Source organism: Phyllostomus hastatus, unplaced genomic scaffold (genome assembly GCF_019186645.2).
Source record: "Phyllostomus hastatus isolate PE091 unplaced genomic scaffold, TTU_PhHast_1.1 phas_contig_34, whole genome shotgun sequence".
NCBI classification, from domain to species: Eukaryota; Metazoa; Chordata; class Mammalia; order Chiroptera; family Phyllostomidae; genus Phyllostomus; species Phyllostomus hastatus.
The window spans coordinates 37,371,913-37,389,630 of record NW_025333857.1 but is presented as its reverse complement, the minus strand read 5'-3'; the positions used below and the strand labels follow the sequence as shown (position 1 = coordinate 37,389,630).

The following is a 17,718-nucleotide window of genomic DNA, read 5'->3' as shown; positions in this document are numbered from 1 at the left end:
GTTTTAACATCTTAGCTTTTGGGCCAGATTTTTGTTCTTGTGTCAGTGTCAGCTCTTGAATCTATATAGCAGTTGTAATAACAGATATTTAAGCAGCTATTTTCCCCAGGTATTCTGCTAACTAAATAAAAGATTCATTTCCTTTCCACTGAACTCTGTCTTTGGAGTTTTGCCTGGTAGATTGTGATCAGTAGGACCCCTTCCCCTACTGGTTGGATTCACTAACAGAACCACTACATTGTTCCTCTTAAACTAATACAAAATAATATTGAATGAAAGCTGTAACTGAAAAACATTTTTTACAAAGAGACCCTAGAATGCTCTCTCATCATCTTTTTTCACCATGTGAGGTGGTAGGGAGAAGACAACATTCTATGAGCCAGAAAGTAGACCTCACTAGACACTGAATCTTCTGGTGCCTTGATCTTGGACTTCCCAGACTCTTGAATTGTGTGAAATGTTTGTTTTTCTAAGCCCCCAGTCTATGGTATTTTAATTACAGCAGCACACGCTAACTAAGACAGGGATTTGTACAAATGTTAGAAAATTGACGTAGACCACAGAGGCTATCTGTATTTTAGAAAGAGTAAAAAAGAAGCAATGTTAAAATTTTAAAAAATGAAAGATTGAAGTAAAAAGAGAAAATAGTTTATTTTGAAAATATCGCATTGTTTTGTCAAAAGATGCATGTGTGTTTGTGTGAGCATGTGAGTGTGTGTGCCATATCCTTAAAGTCTTTATGCAGTTTAAGGCTCACTAACTTCAGAGAAATAAGGGCTACAGATTTACCCCCAAGATCACTTAAAGATTTAATTATTTATTTTATTCTCATTTTAGTTTTGTGAATATTGGAGAATAAATTATTTTAATTATTTGAGTCAGCTCCTCTGATTGAAGATAGTAAAGGCTAACCAAAACAAAATCTAAAATTTACTATTCAACATTCAGAAAACTGAGTATAAAAGAACGTTAAGCTCTATATCTGGGTTTGTGAAAGGCAAAATATTCTATAGGAAAGATGGCTCTGAGGATTTATATGATCCTGAGTGTAAATGTCTGGGTACAAGCAACAATTCCAGCCACTATTTCAGACTTTCAAGGTAGTGAACATAGTAAATCCAAGTCAAGTTCTCCAAACAGTAAAGAGGGACCCAGGTAATATCTGGGTTACAGATGAACAAGCAGAGCATTCATTAAGGTAAATATATATGATATAAGGTGGGTTAGAAAGTAACTTGGCAGGGTAGAGGAGAGGAATCTAGAGGCCCAAGATGGGAGGAGGGGCCTTCTAGGCTGATGGTGGGGGAGGGGCCATAGACACACTATCTTCAAGGTGTGCCTCCCCCACCCTCAGAAACCCTTTGTGACTCTTCAGTGCTCTGTGATGCAGACCTGGCAATAAAGTCAGCAGTGTGCCCACTCAGAGCTCAGTTGCCTCAGGCAGCTTTGCCATTCAGAAAATGACGTTCAGCCAGTTTCTGAATAGCCTCTGAGAGCTTTATCTGAGCTTCTGCTCAGAATCTTTAGATTGTAACCACACCCTAATTTACATCTCTATGCTGTGGTTGATCCTCCTCTTCTTTTGTTTCCTGGTAAAAATACCAATCTTCTGGGAAAATAAACACACACACACAAAAGGTAAGGAACCCTGAGCGATCCCCAACAGAGATTCTTTATTGTTGTTTCCATTTCTAGTCCCACATTTATAAATCAGTTTGGTTGGATCAGAGACACACCTAAAATGGCATGTCTAAAGAGAAACTAGAATATCACTCTTCTAGAGAAAGACACCAGGCAGGGCTAAGGGGTTAGGGAGGACTCAGGTTACCATATGAAGCTCACAGACCATATGGGTATGGTGACAGGCTTCTGGCTAAAATCCCAAAAAACAGTGATTCCCTACTTCTGGACCAAGTTATTTAGAGACTTTGGGATCTCTGCAAGACATAAGCATTAACCAGCACTTCATCATGAGTCATATTCCCCTGTCAGGCATCACTAGACCAAGCCTTTGTGTTAGGCTGATTAGGAGGAGAGCAGTGCTGAACTTCTGAGAGCCTCTGAGCAGAAACTGGAGCCTGAGCTCTGTTCTGGGTTACAGGGTCCTATCCTGGGTTACAGGGTCCTATCTGAGGGAGCAGAGATGCAACTCTTGGCCTCAGATTCTATGCCCTCACTGAGCAGAGGTCTTCTGAGAATATCAAGTGTGGGTGTGAACCTCATAGACAAAATCCTTCTTAGAGTTTTTTTGAAGAAAGATTTAAAATGTGCTATTTTTAAGTATATTTTATTGGTTATGCTATTACAGTTGTCCCATTTTTTTCTCCCCTTTATCCCCCTCTGCTTTACATGCCCCTACCATTTCCCCCCTTAGTTCATGTCCATGGGCCCTACATGTAAGTTGTTTGGCTTCTCCATTTTCTATACTATTCTTAACTGCACCCTCTCTATTGTGTACCTAAGAATTATGCTTCTTATTCCCTGTACCTTTTCCCCGTTTCTCATTCTACCCCCTCCCTGCTGATAATCCTCCATGTGATCTCCATTTCTGTAATTCTGTTCCTATTCTAGTTGTTTGCATACTTTGTTTTTTGGTTTTTGTTCTTTAGGTTCAGTTGTTGATAGTGGTGAGTTACTTGTCATTTTAGTGTTCATAGTTTTGATCTTCTTTTTCTTAGGTAAGTCCCTCTAACATTTCACATAATAAGGGCTTGGTGATGATGAACTTCTTTAACTTGACCTTATCTGAGAAGCACTTTATCTCCCCTTCCATTCTAAATGATAGCTTTGCTGGATGGTGTAGGTCCTTGCCTTTCATGACTTCAAATACTTCTTTCCAGCCCCTTGCCTCTAAGGTTTCTTTTGAGAAGTCAACTGATAATCTTATGAGAACTCCTTTGTAAGTAACTCTCTCATTTTCTCTTGCTGCTTTTAAGATTAACCTTTAAAAATTGGTAAGAGGAAGGAATATGAAGTTCTATTAATTACAATGAGTTTGGTTGGCTCAGAGAGACATTATTCTTAGACAATAGAGTCTGAGTTTCCTAGGGAGAGAAGTTAGAGAAACAAATCCCAACCCTTCATACTTCATCTCCAGCATCAGAGCAGAGCCAAGAGGAGAAGGAAATGTGGGCCACTGAAAGAAAAGGTTCTGCCTATTCCACCTGAGCTCCCCGAGGGTAACCCTTTCTCTCCTTTCCATGAAGTACCAGGCCCAAGATCTCTGTGTCAGATGCTGGACACAGTTCCTCTCATTATAAAGAGTGCTCAGAGGAGACACTCATGGGAAGATGGTCAGGACCTGAGATTTCTCAGATTTCCTATTCTGCTGTCCCTGGGTATGAAGCAGTGATGGACCTGGGCAATGGCTGTTGCCCAACAGATATCAAGAGTCAGAACTTGTTTCTCCTGACATTGTGAGAGTATTAATATCAATGATATAACCATTGACCTCTCTGTTTTACACAGTGCTTTTGAGCATCAAATGAGATAATGTATATAAAAGTGCTTTATAAATGAAGCAACACACAGGAACCTTATTAATATCATTGACCATTTTCCCTCATCTACTAATTCTTGGGTCTTTCAGAGTCTATTATGCCAATGGTCTCCCATAAAGAGACTCCTCTGTAATACCTGTGCTTCTACCTTCATCCCATACAACCCACTGTCCTGGTTTCCCAGGTTGGAGATACCACCAGATGGAAGAGGAGAAGAGGGCTGATTTCTATCCTGAAAAGGTGACTTGTCTTTCCCTTGATCTTTCTTTAGCATGTTATGCAACTCCAGGGATTCAGTGCAGCCTTCCATAGTCATGGTAAGTGGATTCCATAGGAACAGGGATGTGAATGAAGATGTTAGGGTGAGTGCTACTGAGTGTATTGTGAAATCATGGATGTGGGGCAATGTGAAGGGGCAGCAGGCTTCAGTGTAAAAGGGCAGCAGGCTTCAGGTGATCCCACCCCCACTAGACCAGTAGGTCCTTCTTTACTTGTTCTGGTCCTGGGCATAGCTTTATACCTCCTGTCTCCTGCAGCCCCCTTGGCCAGCATCATGATTCTACCTGCTTTCATCACCTGTTATGTTCAGACCCCTCCTGTGAGGTTACACAATAATGCAACTGCTGAAAACAATTGGCTGCTATTCTCAGAGTCCCTGGAAGATGCTACTCCATGTCTCTCCTGGCTTCCTCAGCTCCTATGACTGAGCCATCATTCATTCAGTCCCCTGCCTTCTCAGCAGTCCCTCTAAAACTCCTAATCCCACCTCCTCAGCCTGAGCCTTTCCCACCACCCCCGACCCCTGCATTCTCTCCACTAACCCAATGACTCCCTGAAATGATTTTCCATCACCATCACCACTCGGCCAATCTCAGCCTTCAGAACCTTTTCCTCCCTTGGAACCCAAATTCCCAGTGTCCCATTCACCACCCCAACCCAAAGACTCATTCTCTTCAACCTTGGCACAATGTAATTTCCATCAAGAGTTTCTTGCCCTCCATTCTACAAAGACCTCTTTTGGGAAAAACCCTGCAGCCAAATTTATAGATCCTAGGCATCTCTTATTTCTCAGACCTGATGAGCACAACTCACTAGTTGCCCTACTTTTCTGTAGCAGCAAAGGCAAACCAAAGGAACTGAATGTTAGCAGCAGTATGCATATCCTAAGATCTGAGAAGACCATTTAAAGCAAAAACTTATGCAGCTTTTCTGGAGTCTTTCATCTCTGCACAGTGAGTCCTTGCCCTCTGCTGTCCATGTCTCAGGTGACTGTTTCCCAATCTTTATTTTTCAACACCATCTGCAATGCCCCTACAGGCCAAGAATCTCCCGTACTTCTTTATTTCCTACCTCCATCCTTGTCTGAGGCCCAATCGCAACCCTTGCCTCAAATCCTACCCCAATCCTAGCCCCTATCTCTCACTTAGATCTGACCCCAGGCCCACCTTCAATCCCCACTCCCAATCCTACCATCCAGTCCCATACCCCAAAGCCAATAAGGGTCTGTGGTCCAAAGATCTCAGGAAGACTTTTGTTCCTCAGGTCCCACTTCTTACTGCTGGCCCTCCCAGGCCCACATTTCAGTCTCCATCCTCCTATAGAGTTTCCCCTCCACAGTGAACTTCAGTAGAAACTAGACCATCACCTTAGATAGGGGCTCACCCAACACCAGTGGTGCCTGCCCTGCAGGGTCCATGAATCTCTGTCACTGATAAGGCCTCAAGCAATTGCTCAGGGATATCTGAGTCAAAAAGCAATTATGGCCTCTCATGACTCTCTGTGTATAAGGGTCAGAGTATCAAAAGTCTAATGTTGAATTGGGCCAACCAGGAAGCTTCTATGAGAGGAGCTCAGAAATGCTTCAGCTAAAGGAAGAGAAGAGGAAAGATAAGGGACACAGCCCAGGGAATGATCCAAAAGATCAACTGTTGAGTGACTTGGAGAGCTCTTCAGGATAGGGGATATCACTCTGAGAAAGATCTAGACATTTACATGATGATTCTGCCAGGGCAGATTGGAAGTCAGAGACAACTAGAACATGCCCTTAAAGTATATTTGAGCAATAAGTTTGAGGAAATCAATGAGAGTCAGCTTCCTAGAACTGTGCATAGTTCATGGCATGCTATCAAGCAATTTCTGTGAAATCCCAAACCAAAATAAAACAAAGAAGTTACCCACCATCAGTGGGTGAGGGCTACTGCCTGAATACATCCCAGGAGCTTTCCTTCCTTGAGTCCAGTGCACACCAGATGCTGGAAGCCCATATTACCAAACTTTCATATGAGGATGCTGTGGGGCCTTCCTGCCAAGGTCCTTGAATCCATAGAGATCTTCAAATTGAAAGATACACCCTCACATTCTTTGTTCAATTCCAATGCTTCCTCCTCAAACAATCAGATTTCTGAAGTGGATTCCAAATCTGGGGCCTCACACCCCTTAAAGGAAGTTCTAAATCCCATCCTGAATCTTCCCCCCTCTGTCATATTACTTGTGGGTAAGGAAGGACAGGGCACCATGAAACGATCACCCTCTGATATCAACCACTTGCATAGGAGGTTCAGGGAAAAAGAGGGGCCAGACACTCTCTTTTGCCTGTCACAAATGGTGTCGTTGGCAATGCAAGTCAGAGACATTCTCCAATAGCCAACATTCACCCCTCTCAAAGCTGCACAAAAGGCAAGTGTGGGCCAGATATGAGCCAAAGGATCAAAGCATGAATTCCAGTGATAGAGAAGAAATGCAAGAGGGCAGAAAAAAAGATGAAATCAGAAACTGTTTCAATTCCCATTGTTTCCAGGAAGAGACTCAGGGCTGAGGAGTGTGATGCTCTTCAATCCAAAACTAGTGATGTCTTGACAACCACCAAGCCAGCAATCTCCCAAAGGAAAAATGTGAATAAGAGCAAAGGAGAAACTACTGTGACCACTGAAATCCCCCCAGCAAAAATATTGATTTTCTAAGATCCTAAATCATCAGACCTTATGAAGCAACTCTTTGCTGAGTTAAAGTCTAGATTGGAGAACAGGAAGCATAGCCAGGCTCAAGTCCAACCCACTGATATGTCCCATGACTCAGACAGCTTGACTTCCAAAGCCTCCCTGACTCATGCTGAAGGTATCTCCAGTGTGGACACAGGAGCTTCCCAGGTGCTGCATGTTCATCTGCATGACAGTATGTAACAGTGGCAGGATCCTTGAGTCCCTAAGCATGTTTGTACCAGGGTCAAAATTTCCCACTAGCTGCAAATACAGTGAGCCCCACAGGTTCTGGTCATAAGAGCTTGGTGGAGGGGTTGCAGGGTTGGGAACATCCCAACCTAGAAGGAAGAGATTTCCTACTTGGGACATGGCATTAAAGGAGAAGTTTGGGAACAAGTCTCCGAAAACCTAACTCAGAAAAGAGTGTCCTCTTGAAATCCTTTTTGGAAATAAAATTAAGTGCTGTTTTCAATGGTTTCATCCTGGGATAAAATGCAAAAAGCAAAAAAACTCCCAGGGAAAAGGCAACCCCATTTCATCTGCACAGAGCGAAGGCCCAGTTCAAAGTAGAACGGCCTTTACTGGGACAATGGAAGCTCAGAAAGTCATGACAGACATTGGGTAGTTCCTTGAGGAGAGAAATTGGGGTATCAGCAGGCAATAGACACCATCTGCCCTCAAGAGCTGCTTCCCTCTGCAGTGAAGTTTGGGAAATCTCAGCAGAAGGCAGCAGTGTGGGCCTGGGCGGAGTCTGTCCAGGGGCATCCTTTCAACTCCAGGGTTCCCTCCTGTGAAGTGACAAATACTGCTGTCTTTTCTGGCCCAGCTCTACAAGTAGTAGACACCAGAAATGAAGTCAAACACCCTCAAAAAGTTGTGGCATTAAAGGACCAGCAATTATATCAGGAGCACCCCAAATCTGTTCCCCACAGAAGAACTGTGCCCCATCCAAGCCCCATCTGCAAGTCTCAACCTGCCCAGGGACCTCCTGCTCCTCTCAGCACTGCTGAAGGTCCTGTGTTCAGAGATCCATCTCTACTATTTAGAAAACACTTCGCAAGAATTTCCAGAGACAAAAATTTCCCACCCCCAGATAATGCCTGCCTTGTAGAGAATATTAATTTGCTCTAATAAGTGTTTCTCTAATAACAGTGATGTGTTTTCTGTGTACTGTTGGGGGCATGGGTTTTGAATATCTCAGGGCTTGTGTTTTTGAAAAGGAGGAACTTAGTTCAGCTCCTACTGATTGCTTCCTTTGGCTTCGAAAAGTGATCAGTTCCCCCAGAGCTCTTGTTGAGAAAGAGATATCACATGCCCCACTAAATGCCCTTTCATCCTTGATGAGGCTGAGGAGATAGATTCTGTCTCCTACCTTGTAGCTAACCCTCAGTGAACATGTATAGCAGCCCACACCTTCTGTCTCAGGGAATGCTTAATATCCTTTTGAACAGTAGAGAAGACAGGCCTTCTATATCTCAAGAGGGTCAAAGACAGGTATATTTTTTCAGAAAATAACAGTGAAGAAGAGAGAGTGGCTTAATCATTACTTAGAAGTCAATGATCAGAGGATCCCACAGGTGAGTGAACCCTGAATGAGTGTGTTTGGGGGGGCATTGCTGGAGTGGATTTTGGCCTGGCTGGGTAAGAGTCTAGGAACAGAGTAGATGCTGGTACAAAATCTTTCTTGTGGGTCTTGTTAATGTGTTAGGGAAGCATACTTTGACCTTGACACTAAAGTATGCCTACTGGTAAGTCACCATGGGGAAGTGGTTCCCATCTTGGTATTTTTTCAGGCTAATTGGTGACATTTTGTTGTTGTTGTTGTTGTTGGTTTTGCTGAGCAAAAGCATCACTCAGCTGTCAATGGGAGGAATGTTTACCTCTCAGGGTGAAATAAAGATGAAAGTAAGGGAAAGATGCCTTGAAGTGAATGGGCAAGTACAAAGAGGGGAAAGAGTGACCTTGCTGGAGGAACAAAAGTATATGCCTCATCATCCCCACACTGTGACCTTTCTTGCCCCCAGATTTGTCAATCTGATCTAAGCCCCACCTGCCTGAGGTTGGTCAGAGCTCTGCACAGCATACCGATGTCTAACATCAAAAAGTCATGGGACTCTTCCTTGAGGACTAAAGCAATATTTGCAGGGATGGCATCCCTGTCTTTGGGGAAGGTGATCTTGGTGCCTTCATTATATTACATCCATGCTGATGGAAATATACAAGGTCTTGCCCTTAGTGTTTACAGGTCACTTATCAGGCTGGAGATATCACCTTTAATATTCATGGCTTTGGTGGAGCTATAGTAAATCTCCCCGAGAACACCTGCGGCTCATGAACCAAAAGTGAGCTTTAAACTATGCACCAGGGTTATAGATATTTGGGGGCTCACTATGGACCTCCATGAAATACCTCTTTTGGGAGCCAAGACTGCACACATACCCACTCTTATAATGGGGGTCTGGAGGAAAGGCAACTCTGCTTGTACAGACTGGCACACAAAAATGGAATGAGTATCCTCGTGTCCTGGTAGTTTTCCCAGCATGCCTTGTGAATCCTGAGTATACAGAAAAGAAAAAGATATGTCCACCACAGCCCCCTATCACTACCACACTTAAATCCTCTTGCCCAGAGTTATGCCATTGACCCTATAATGTCTAAAACTTGGGGTCAAAGAAAAAATTCAGATTTTGGGGGGAGCCCTGGGAGGGACATTGGGTGGAATGGGGCCCAGGGCAGGGAACTTGAGGAGGTGAGCAGGCAGTGGAGGGCTATAACATTCATATGGACTGAGTTGCCCATAACCCAGCCTCTCAGTTCCCACATCATCTCATATTGGGTCCTTTATGTCCATTCCAGTGCAGTTACTGCCCCACTGTAGAGCTTATTACCAAGAACACCTCTGCCTCCCATAGTATGGTCTGACCTTCTACCCTTCGGCCTCATCCATCTATGCTTCCAATGTATATTCCCCTTGTGAAGTTTTGAACACAGGTCATTCATTTTCCCACTTACTCCCTGTCAATCCACCAAATTCTTGTCTTCCTCCCTCTAAAGGTAAACTTGATGTTCTATCAGGTAACTGACATTTAAAAAGCTCCACTACAGTGTGGGAATTGCTGGGGAGAGCAGAGAGGGAGAGGGAGAAGGAAGGGTATGGGGGATAAATGGTAATGGAAGGAGACTTGACTTGGGATGGTGAACACACAATACAGTGTACAGATGATATGTTGTGGAATTGTGCACCTGAAACCTGTATAATTTTGTTAACCAGTGTCACCCCAATAATTTCAATAAAAAGGCTAAAGAAAAAGCTCTACTACAAACAAGCCCCTTCCAATCTCCTTTAATCTTTTCTGTCTGGCAGAATCCTACCTTTTTGTCTATTCCAGAAATACTTCTTTATAAGTAATTCAATCAAGTCTACTAGTATGATGATAAATTCTGTCCCAGAACTACCTGGAAATCATTCATTTACTCCACAAACAATTATCCCATGCTTACTAACATGTGGGCAAAACAAATGGAGCTTAGGTCCCTGTTTCCTTAGTCTGTTCTCTCTCCAAAGCTACTCAAATCTATTTCAATCTCACTTCCCCAAGCTGAGTCCATCTCCACTTGCTCAACTGATATGCTGGACCACTGTTCTCAGAGGACCTAGAAGCCTTGAGATGAGAACTTTTCAGCAAAACATTTTCACATGAGTTTCCTTCCCAACCTCAAATAAATGACACATCCTAAAATCACCTTATTGAGGGATAGCTGAATTCCCGTCTTGATGGACTGATACGTCCCTGCCAGGTGTCTTTGGCCTCTCCCTCTCCTTATGAGGCACCCAACATCTGCTAATTTTTTAAAGCTGCTTTAACAGAGAAATGTTTAAACATGCACAAGGGAAGATAGAAAAATGTGTCCCATGTGCCCTCACCCAACTTTCACAGTCATTATTTGGCATATGTATGACAATCTGCTTTTTACATTATGATTAAAGTGCAAAAGCCCATTGAAACGTCTTGCCATCCATCTCTCAGACTTATGTTATGTGCCCATGTCAAAGCTCTCACATTTCTTTGATATTTATCACGTGTGGAACACACATCCACCACAGATGTAAACAGCATTGGTGATGAATAAGCACTGAGTTTTAAAGGCTTTGGCAACCAGTTCTGCTCTGCCTTTTAGTGAATCCTGAGGAGTCATTTGAGTGAATTCTTCTCTCAACTCCATATAAGAAGTAATCTTACAGAGCAATTCCAGTGCGTAATATTTCTGTTTCTTAACCACATAGTAACTATACTAACACACTCAAAGTATAGAAACAGAAAATACATTGAGTAGGAATTGGCATCACTATATGTGTTTTCGAATACTTACAAGATAAGCTTTTCCTGTCATGCATGAAAATGAGTTAAAAATAGATCAGACACACTTGTTTATGATCAGACGCACTTATTTATGTCTTCTTTCCAGAATGCATTTGTAAGTAAAAGATTTGATGAAAAGATACTTCATATTATTAGCCATCAGAGAGGTGCAAATAAAAACTACAATGAGATAGCACCACACACACACAAGTGGCTAAAATTGAAAAGCCAGATAATAAATGTCGCTGAGAACATGCAGAATGTGGAACCCTCATGCACTACTGGTGGCAACTGAACCTAGCACAGACATTTTGGGGACCAGTCTGACACTTCCTCAAAGTGTTAAACACAGAGTTACCATATGACCCAGCAATTCCATTTCTAAACATATATTCAAGAGAAATGAAAATATATGTCCACACAAAGACAAATATTCATAGCAGCATTATTCATAATAGTCAAAAGGTGGAAACAACCCAAATGTCCAGCAACTGATGAATAGGTAAATAAAACATGGTATATCAATACAATGTTGTAATTTCTAGCAATAAAAAAGACTGACATTTGCTACAACATAGATGAACCTTGAGAACGTGATGCTAACTAAATGAAGCCAGTTACAAATGATCACAATATGATCCCATTTATATGAAATGTGCAAAACAAAGAGAACTACTTAAGGAGAACTACTTTTCTCATAGACACAGAAAACACACCAATCGTTGCCAGAGGGGAGGGGAGAAACTGGGGAAAAAAGGTGAAAGGATTGAAAAGTACAAATTGGTAGTTGCAAAATAGTCACAGGGATGTAAAATACAGTATAGGGAATATAGTCAATAATATTCTATAACTATGTGCAGTGCCAGGTGGGTACTGGAAATTTCAGGAGAATATTTTGTAAAGTATATGATTAACCACTATGTTGTACACCTGAAACTAATATAATATAGAATGTAAACTGTAATTGAAAAATAAAATTATTTTAAAAATAGTATACACTTTCATTCACCAAAATGACCCAGTTAGGACAATTATATGGCCATATCACTTATTTAGGGTTTCCACTGAATTATATATTTGAAAGGCAAAGGGAGCTGCTCTGCAAAGAAGAAAAGTGTCAACATAATACCATACGTGACACAAAAGCACAAATAGATTTAGCCTCACAACTGGACAGCAGAACAATGCATCACATGACACTAAGATTAAGCTAATAAAATTTTCCCCAATGCCTTTAGCAGTGAAATTTCTCCCTCTAGCTTTCTCAGGTCATGTGGCATTTTGAATTTGACATAATTGATGTGATCTTGTAATGCCCGTCTCAGATTTACCGGAAGAACAGAGAAATGCTGCTGACAAAGCTCACATCTGCGGCGTGCATGTTAATGGCACGTGTTGTGTTTTTTTCCTCCACTTAAGTTTCCTTTGAACATCTTCCATGTTTCAAGTTATGCCTTCAAAATTGCTGAAGACAGCTGGGCCTGTTGCCTGTTTCTTGTTAATTAATTCTTATATTTAAGCCTCTGCTGTTATTATCACTTGTTTGTTCATTGGCTGCTGTCATTATCATAATATTTGTTTATCTCTCTAAATAAGCTAAATACTAAGGTTCTAACGTGAATACAACACAGGAATATAAAGCTTCTGAAGGAAATGAAAAGAGACTTGAAAAATCATCATAGGAAATTTTGTTCCTAACAAACCACTTACAGGAAGAGATTCTCAAAATGGCATTGAAGGAAAAGTGAACGTGTTCAAATAACACACTCCCTGGCCTTGAAGTCGGCAGGTTCACCTTAGGGAGAACACGGAAGGTACAGAGAGGTCTCAAAGCGTGGCTCCCTTCCTGCCAATGTTCAGCAGAGCTGTCTAGATGAAGTCTGGGGTGGAAACTGTGTCTTTGGAGATGGCATGAGAAAGAAGAGATGCCACAGCTTCTCTTTCAAAATTCCAGTGCTCAGGACCAGAGTGCCACAACACCTCTCTGGGGACAGCCGGGCCCATGACAGAGCTCTGGCCCTAAGAATATGTGAGAGATGCCAGATACCAGCATGCCAGAGTCAGGCAGTCCTCCAGCTCCTTCTCCCTAGTGACCATTTCCACCAACTACTGTCGCAGCATCTTGGTCAACCTTATATTCATGTGGTCCTCTCCCAAGGGATTTGTCATTCCAGTTCCCATGGCAGGGTAGAAAGGAATGACAGACCTAAACAATTAGCCACTCAATAAAAATGAAACCGGTTAGCAAAGAAAAAGCTTGTTTTTCATGCTTCAGGTGCCAGAGAAGTGCATCCTGATTCAAGATCTTATCTTTTCCTTGGATGAGACAGTCTTTAGGAAAATAGAAAAATGAGAGAATCCAGTAGAATAAAGTAAGACAACCCAGAAATCAACCCATGAATCAGATAAAAGTGAAATGTCAGTATTGGCCCTACAAAGGAACTGGTCCTGAAAACCTCATGATTTGTCATTATCACCATTCGTTTACAAGTAGAAGGTCATCTTCCTCGTAAGTGTCTTGCTGAGGGAGCAGTCACGATGCATGGGCCATGTGTTAGACCCTTCAGAACTGCTTTTTGAGCATCATCTTTGAATATTAAATACTAAGTTTTTAGTTTTTAGTATGGTTTTAGTATATTTCCTGAGATTGATTGTATTTTAGAAAAGAGGACAGGGAGGGGAGAGAAGAGATTTGTCACTTACGCCAAATTCTTCATTTTTCTTATTTCTATAGAGACATAATTTTTACCTTTTAAGGAATTTACAGATTTTGATTCTTTTGCAGTACCAAAAAGCTTCATCCACACATGCCTATTTCCCCCAGAATAATCGGGTTTTTTTCTTCTTCTTTCTAAGCAGTCGTATAAACAGGAACTCAATCTTCAAAACGACTCACTGTATGAATGGAGAAAATGGAGCCAGGAGGGTTAAGTAACTTCCCCAAAATCACTCTGAGTTTGATTTTAGAGCTAAACTCTTAATCACACTTAGTAGCCAGGGAAGGGCTGTGTCCATCAGAAAGAGGTTTCACCAATGTGTAATATACCAGAAGCAATATAACCAGTTAACCAGAGCAGCTCTAAATATAATTTGATGCAATTAAATTGAGTACCTACTACACGCCAGACATTGTGCTCTGTGTCCGGATAGACAAGGGGCACTTTGGAGAGGACAGACTGACCACATTTGAGAAAGGGGAAATGTGGTGAGACCCACAAGCACCAAGGGTCAGAAAGGAAAATGTGCCCCTGTGAACTAGAGGACTGGCAAAACTCTACGGACATCTTAATTTTCTTAAACCCTATTTTTCCATGATTAATCCCTGTGCCTTGGGCTATAATACACTTACCACCACAAATTTACCAGCATTAATATATAGGAGACACACAGTTTAGAATTTCCCTCTGACTCACAATTAATTAAACACATAGTTCAAATAAAGCATGCTGTTTGTATCTGAATTAATTCACCCTGCCTTCCCATCCCCCCACCGAAAACACCTCTTTGTTTGCAGTGGCTCCGAAGAAAGAGCTTTTTCCCTCTCAGCCTCTTCAGTCAAGTTTTGTAGACATTTATCAACTCTGGAGTTTCCAAGTCAGGATGTCTGTCACTTAACCTTCATCCTCCTTGAATTTTCATCCTGATAGGTTTGGATTAAACCACAGACTGATAAATGAACACCGCTTTGGTGACACAAAAGAGCAGTCATTAAGGAAACCTCTCCAAAGGTATGAATCATAGCCAGGGATCCTTTGGTTTTTCCCTCCTCTAGTTCATGGATCACCTGCAGTAATAAATTTTTATTATTTTTATTTATTTCTGTTTTTTCCACCTTCAGTTTCCAAACGGTTTTCATCATCTTTCCTGCTTGGTTTCCTAAAAGAATAAAAATATGTTCTGACAGCAGACAGTTCTGTGTTTATCGTACTAATGTGGCTAACAAAAAGCATTTTATCAATTAGAATTTAATCCAGGACCAGGAAACAGGAAGGTAAAAGAAAACGAAGGTTAAATAGCAGGCTGCCTGGTGTGAATAGTATGTTTTAGTCACAAAGATTTGGACTATTAAGGAAGTGATTTTTTATTTTTATTTTTCCCTAAGGTAACTGTTTTGCTAAACTGGAACTTAAAAGGAGCATTCCTTCTATTTAACCTCTGGTTTCTAATTCTTTAAGCCACCATTTACTTACACACTGTGTTTAATTTATTTTTTTCTCGGAAGCTGCATACCATCTTAACCCTTCTCTGAATTTTTTCCTCTTCACCAAACCAAGAAACACAAACCTAGGCTTGCCAAAGATAGCAGTGGTGTCGTATGTGACAAGTGAGCATCAGAAGATTTTCATGGGCCAGATAAGACAGTCGTGCAGCACATGTTACCGTCACACCTGCACCTGCCTCGTTGCTAAGTTTCTCTGTCCATCTCTGAAAGAAAATGACTTTAGAGTCAAAGTAATGCTTTATTCTCTAACGAATATTAGTTGTAACCTAAATGTCAGCTGCCAAAATCTGCTCAAGCTTTCAGAGTTACCTTATTAAGATTTTCACAAGACTGGCTTAAATCTGCCTTTTAGCTCAGGGGAAGCCTACCTTCTCTTGAAAGCCACTGGTAGTTTGGGTGTGGAAGTGAGGGAAAGCTCACATTCACCCTACTCAGCTCTGGGTTCCCCCCTCCACTGAATTCCAGTCCATGTAACCAATGGCCCATTGCAGTGCCATTCTGCCCAGCCGGCCCTCGTCCTCAAGGTCTTGCTAATGCAAGACCGTGTGCTGCAATCCTGTTCCAAACTTGGGGCAGCCACAGAAGAGATCATAAAACCTACCTTGTGGGACAAACTGAAAGGATGAAATGCTGTAACTGGAAAACCACCTACATGAGGACTCAGAAACAGCAATCAGCCGTGGCGCACAAGTCAGTGTGTCTCTGACTTGCGTCACGCCTAAGCTGGGGCCATGATGACACCCTAACCCTTCGCCCATTTAGCAAATAAGGAAACAAAGGATAAAAAGGTAAGTAACTTGTACAAGGACCCCTTTCAGCAAACGTCTAAATCTCTTGCTCTATTCTAGCTGTCACCACACTAGGTCCTAATTACATAATAGGAAACTAAGAAAACAAGACTCAAAACCAAAAAAAAAAAAAGTAACAAAAATTAAGGAACAAACCACTTAATGAAACTGATGCTGCCGACTACTCCCAGCCTTGGAAGAAAAGTCTCCCAGCCTTAGGTTTCAAAGTCCTGACAACCTGAATTCCTCCCGAGGACATCTTTAGTCCCAAAAGGATAAGGAAACCATATGCTTACCAACAACCAAGGAGAAGACCACCTGGCAGAGGTTTCAAAATTCAGCCTACCTGCTTTAGCCACACAAGGTGGGAGCCAAGGTAATAGATAGATACCCTTACCAAGACGCCACCTTTGCTCTCCTCCTTCCCTCCACCTGCCCAGTGCTGTCCATCGACCAAACCCAAGAGCAAGGGAGTCTGTTGATTTCCTGCCAGCCTGCTGGTGTAAAGAGCAAGACTTAGAAGAGAGATCCAGAGGAGATAAGTTCTCATTTTCTTTGTTCCCCTTGCAGCTAAGGGGAGGAAGATAGTGGCATACCACACGGTTTGGCCTCATTGAGATGTCAGTGGAAATCTGCTTGGAGCTTACAGAAAAGTTTTCCTTCCCATGATGAACCACCTAGTCACCACTTCCATCTCCTGTCCTCCACTCTGAAAGTGGATGTGACTCGTGGAGCTATGGCTGCTATCTTGGAACACTGAAGGAAGGCCCAAGAAAATCACAAAGGTATCAGCCCTCATGTCACTGAGGTGTTAAACCCACACAGCAGCTGCCTACTTCCAGACTTCTTCTTATGTGAGAGATACAAAACTCTATTTAAGACACTGTTAACAGTGTGTTCTATTACTTGTAAAGGAAAGCATCCCCAATTGATAGACCTTCCCTGTATTTGTTCTGTGTATAGCAAGTCCTACTGGGACTCTCTGAGTAGGCTCCCGTCTTCTCCCATAGAATGTGAGTTCCATGTGCTCAGGGCACATAGCTGAGGCCTAATTGCTCCTTATAAAAGAACCAAGGTGCCAAGCCCTGTGGGAATATTAGTAGAAATAGATGCCACTTGGATGCTTCTGTTTCTTTCCTCTGCCTTGTTTTACCCTGAGGAACTCCCTCTTAAATGCCTCATTCCCTGTGTTTTCTCATCTTCCCTTTGCCCTCATATGTCCATTGTATATCAAGCAGACTTGAATTGTACAAACTGTTTGCTTTCTGTTTAAAAATGATTCCCACTCTGAAAGAGATGGGCTGATTAATGTACTCAAAATATCTTGCACTACACAGCCAATTCCTTTCTCCTTGTTCTATTCATAATGTATAACCCTTCTTTCTTCAAATGTGCATAAAAGGATCCGTTTCCCACCAGCATTATTTGTAACTGCAGAGCTTGAGGTGGTACTAAATGTCAAAAATGAAAAATTGCTAAATTCAAAATTGCTTCTCCCTTTGTTTTAAAGGTGACCTGCAAGTAGTTTTTATTTTTTTAATGAACTAATTGTAGGATTATATGCTGAATGCCCCAAATGCAGAGAGTGAGAGAAGAACACTCAGCACATACCTGCTACAAATACCTGGTATTGTTTTGGAGCCTCTGCAAGCCCAGACTGCTGACACCCACATTCTGCAGAGCCCTACCAAGGAGCCTGACTCAGATGCAGCTGGGCTTTCGAATTGAGAGAATGGGGCATGCAGGACAATGGTGAGCTAGGCTAGGAACTGAGAGGCAGTTTGACTACTTGCTGAATGACCTTGGCCAAGTTGTCTTCTCAGCCAGCAGCTCAGCTTCCCTACCTCCACCCAAAGGGAACCAGCCTCT

General features: G+C 42.1%; 1 pseudogene; it reads left to right on the top strand.

The window, feature by feature from the left end:
- Positions 1-1,018: 1,018 nt before the first annotated feature.
- On the top strand, positions 1,019-5,818 carry LOC123819916 (annotated as a pseudogene).
- The last annotated feature ends 11,900 nt before the right edge of the window (positions 5,819-17,718 follow it).